Below are 5,000 nucleotides of genomic sequence, written 5' to 3'. Positions count from 1 at the left end.
AAGAACAGGAAGGATCGACAATTCACGAGAGCACTTGTCAACAGCCCAGTACTACCCTCCATGTCCAAGAGTAAACTGCGACTCCCATCTGAACGCCGCTAGCTGCCAGGGCAGTGGAGAAGCCGTGAGTCCGCCCCACAGCAGCTCCAGGCTGGCGCGAGCTACATCGGCGCGAGGCTGGCGCGAGCTACACCTAGCCGAGTGCTTGCATCGTCCACCGCCTACTGCATACGTGTGTGTGTGTGTGTGTGTGCGCACACGCATTCTGCGTGCGTGCGGCGGCGACGACGACGTTCGCGAGGAGCTAAGGATATAACTCCAAAAAATGTAATTAAAATTATCTGTGGCCGGACCATAGGAGACGCCAACGACGCATCCGAAGGCACTGCTCTGGGCCACGATAAATTACCAGCCTAGTGTAATGCGGCTGCATGAGCGGTCCGGCTAACGGCAAAAAAAAAAAAAAAAAAAAAAAAAAAAAAAAAAAAAAAAAAATGCTTGAGATAATCTTAAATTAATTAAAAGAAATCGTAGTGTGTAGGCAGCTAACTACTGGGCACATCGACAACTACGACAAGTTTAGCTACCAGCGGAATATCTGACCACTGCAGAATATTAACTCATTTCAGTCTGTGTTTTAATTAATTTTAGGTGGGCCGATCCCGGCGGTACTGCAATGCCGGGCCAACCCGCGACAGAGGTGGAGCAAGCCCCTAGCACTCCGTCATGAGCCAAAAATGAGTTTAATAATCTGGTCCTGCGATGCAGGACGTATCAGATATTAAGCTGATAAGAACAGATACTACACTTTTTTTTTTTTTTTTTTGACGTATCAGATATTAAGCTGATAAGAACAGATACTACACTTTTTTTTTTTTTTTTGTTTTTTTTCCTTTTTTATTTTTTTTGTGTTTTTTTATTTTTTTTTTTTGTTTTTTTTTTTTTTTTTTTTTTTTTTTTTTTTTTTTTTTTTTTTTTTTTTTTTTTTTTTTTTTTTTTTTTTGGGCCTCCTTCCTCCCCTACAGCCCTACCTTGTCCGCTCCAAAATTGCCGCCATCCGAGAGTGTCGACGCAGCACGTACAGCAGGGTGCATTGAGTAGCAAGACTTGTTGCCAGGAACGAAATTAAAAACGAGGGGCATACTCCGCTATGCCGCAACGGGCGACGACACTTGACTCAGAAAGACACCTCGCTCTGCAGGTGTGAAGAAATATTGATTTGAGAACCAAAGGGAAGAAAGAAAGAAAGAAAGAAAGATAGAAATGAAAGGAAATTAAAAACAGGGACGGCAGCACACACAAGTGAAAATAAAACTGGCGAGAGATTCCCATCGCCCAGAGAATTAACGAAGGAATAAACTTCTAAGATTGATTACGTGATTCCTATGTTTCCAATAAAGTTTTTTCAATAATTGTTCCAATTGCGAATCTGAGGAGTGTCAAGTCAAAGATTGGTGCAAAGAACCAGGGGCAAGCCCAGGCAATGCCCGGACAAGGTGCCCTAGGCAACCTGGAATACCGTTTGACATCCATGGATCATTGCAACTTGCAAAAACCGGGCAAAAGTGGTCGTATAGTTTCGAGCAGATTCCGCCACGCGATGCTGGCTCCACAGGTAGTCCATGAAAGAGACAGCATCGGTGAGGGAAAGGTCGTAGATCGTGAAAATGGTGTGGCCCAAGAGCCACACCATTGCGTTACGTCTTGGTCGGGGTTGTGTTTGAAGATCAGGGGTAATGAACCAGTCTGTGGACACATTTGCTGGTGTCGTCCCACCTATCAGCGCTATGAGCACACGTGCAAGATCCCACACTTCTGTGACGTGGGGGCAGAGGAGGCGATGCTCTCTGGTGTCGACGTCACCACAGCGGCCGCAAGCAGCCGAGGGCCGTAGGCGGATGGCCGCCAGGCGATGGTTAGTGGGGATTAAATTGTTGACGACACGGTACCAAAGCGCCGAAACTGCCGTGGGAAGGGCTGGGTTGTTAATATTCGCCCAAACTTGGTGCCAGATGACCGACGGTCGTCTGTCCTCTAATTTATGTGGCGTGGGCTGGCCTCGGAGTGCCTGGTAAAGGCGCTTCGACGTTCTTGCCTTGTCAGTGGCCACTGTGAGGACATAACTGCGGTGGAAGTAATAGTCTCTGACCGTCGTCAGCCGGAAAGGAATATGCGTCAAACAGACCGGTGCACGCGCCGAGTGTGGACGATAACGGTCGAAGAGGACCGCTGTAGTCCCACCGGGGTCGGCGTCGCGCAAAGCGGCGACACAGTGAATCAGAAGGGCCGCACATTTTCGGGAAAAGTCAATGAGGCCGAGGCCGCCATCGACCTTCGGCAGTGTACAGGTCAGCGCATCAACCTTGAATAGCGCATGCCGCCACAAGAGCCAATATACTGCTTGTGAGATGGCTCGGCCGATCTGCTTCGGCAGTGTAAGGAGTTGGGCGACATACCATGCTCGTGAGAGGAGATAACCATTAATCAGCTGGATGCGTTGATGGAGGTCGAGCCGCCGATCAGCGTGGCTCACGCAAAGTCCCCTGATGCGTGTGAGAAGCCGCCGCCACGTGAGGGTTAACATACGCTGCGGACAGGCAGTCACCTCAAGACCCAAGATACGCTGTTCCCCCACAACTCGGTACCAGGGGCGTTCGACGGTCAATGATCGTGGCCCTAGCGGAAGCAACACGGTCTTGTTGTGATTTAACTGAGCACCGGAGGCCCGTTCATAAACGTCGAGAACGCGGCGAACGGAATCGATGTCCCTGGCGTTAGCAACGAACACACCAACGTCATCGGCGTAGGCCGCACAGCGGAAGGTGACGCCTGGGAGAGCGACACCGTCGACCAACCGGCCTATGTCACGCAGCAAGGGGTCCAGCGCTAAGGCAAACAAATACATCGACAAGGGACACCCCTGTCGAACTGACCGTCTGATGGGAATGGGGCGCGACCGACAACCGTTCACCACGATAGTGGAATTCGCCCCATCCAAGAAATGCCGGATGATGCGTATGAAGCGCTCCCCAAAACCCATCCGCGACATAACGCCCAGCAGGTAAGGGTGCGAGACCCTGTCAAAAGCACCGGCGAAGTCCAAGGAAAGAATGGCAGCCGGGGTGCGAGTGTCAGCGGTGAGGAAGACAACATCGCGGTACAGGGAAGCGGCGGTGAAGATGTTCCGACGCGAAACGCCACAGGATTGAGTGGGGCAAAGTACCTTAGTCATCGCCTGTTTGAGACGAGAGGCCACGCATCGTGCCACCAACTTATAGTCAGTGTTAAGGACAGTGATAGGACGCAGGTCTTGAGCTCGACAGTGACCAGTCACCTTTGGAATAAGGGCAATACGTCCAGATAAAAAGTCGGCGGGTAAGTCGCATCCAGCAAAAATCTCCTCGCACATTTTGCAGAAACGGTCGCCGAGCAGGTCCCAAAATTGTTGGTAGAACTCATAAGGGAGACCGTCGGGGCCAGGTGACTTGCGTCCCGGACAGGCACGGAGGACAGACGTGAGGTCAGCGAGTGTCAGGGGCTCGGTTAAAGAGCCGCGGTCATGACGATCCAAAGAAGTAGGCACCCCACTGACAAGTACACGTTGGGCGGCGACGTCGACCTCAACATCCCGGAAGAGGTGTGTGAAATGGTCCGTCAGGTGTTGGAGGACGTCACGGTTGTCCGTGATACGCGCACCATCGTCTGTCTTAAGGCGCAGAATGGTGTTCTTCTTGGCACGAGTTCGTTCAGAGGCAAGGTGATAAAGGGATGGCTCCTCGCCGTCAATCAGGGATGCAGAACGACACCGCACCATCATACCGTCGGCTTTCTCCCGAGAGAAGCGAAGGATTTGCGCTTTAATTTTGTTGAGGCGCATGCGGAGCTGATCGTACCTATCAGCAGGAAGAGTCAGGGCGTCAGTGAGACACTGCTGATAGAAAGCCAACGTGCTACGTTTCCAGTGGGCGACGTCGCGACTATATTGCCGGATAACACGTCGCAGCCGGGGCTTTGCACAGCGGAGCCACCAAACCACCGTGGTAGGGTACCGGGAAGTGTCCACGAGACAATCCTGCCACGTTTTCGTGACAAGAGCACGAAGTTCGGGCTGGGACAGATGAAGGGTATTCATCTTCCAAGAGGTGCCACGAGGAACCGGGGCAGGACCCGCGATACGCAAGGAACACGAGTACGCACAGTGGTCACTAAAGGCCACGGGTATGACTTGGACGGCACAAAGGGCGGGAGTCAAATCAGCCGAGACATAAACACGATCAATACGGCTGGCTCCAGTGGGATAGATGTGGGTAAATTGCGTGTAGGCGGGATGGAAGTGGCGCCACGTGTCAGTAAGGTCAGCCGCCCGAAGGAGCGAAGCGAGCGCTTCACACCGCATAGGCGTCGGGACCTGATCAACTTCGGCAACCACACAGTTGAAGTCCCCGCCAAAGACGATAGGGCGACGAGCTGCTAAGAAAGGGGGGAGATCAGACTGAAAAAGTGTTGTTCTGTCATGCCTGTGGTTAGCACCGGAAGGAGCATAGACATTTAGAAAAAGGACATCTTGAAGGATACATGCAAGAACGCGACCGTTGGGTAGCGTGGTAACGTGGGATGGAGTAAACTCTGAGCGGTAGAGCAAAGCAGTACCCCGCCGGGCGTCAGGGTCGATGTTATACAGTGCCTCATAACCAGCAAGGTCAGATAGAAAAGGGGCACAAACCTCCTGGAGAAAGACCACATCATACGCACCAAGGCGGAGAAAGTCCTTTAGAGATCGAAGTTTGACCGGGTTGGAGATGGAGTTGATATTGATCGTTAGAAGGGAGAGGGCTCCCGGCGGACGGTCAAAGGCAGGCATGGGAGAGCAACACAGAGGAGACAACGGCAGATAGGGTCACGGCCGTAGGGAAGCAGGTGTGGAAATATCCACACCAGAACCCAGCGATATCACCCCGGACGTGAGAAACAAATACGAAGCAGCTCATGTGGGGAAAGCC

The 5,000-nt window shown here is 52.1% G+C and overlaps 1 non-coding gene across 1 annotated transcript; it reads right to left on the bottom strand.

The window, feature by feature from the left end:
* Window positions 1–646: 646 nt before the first annotated feature.
* Window positions 647–840, bottom strand: LOC126485564 (U2 spliceosomal RNA). The gene has a single exon (XR_007588029.1). It is a non-coding gene; the product is annotated as a U2 spliceosomal RNA (small nuclear RNA).
* Window positions 841–5,000: the final 4,160 nt, after the last annotated feature.

The sequence above is a fragment of the Schistocerca serialis genome, chromosome 6 (genome assembly GCF_023864345.2).
Source record: "Schistocerca serialis cubense isolate TAMUIC-IGC-003099 chromosome 6, iqSchSeri2.2, whole genome shotgun sequence".
Classification (NCBI taxonomy): domain Eukaryota; kingdom Metazoa; phylum Arthropoda; class Insecta; order Orthoptera; family Acrididae; genus Schistocerca; species Schistocerca serialis.
The sequence above is the reverse complement of the archived record's forward strand: the minus strand, read 5'-3'. Positions and strand labels throughout refer to the sequence as shown.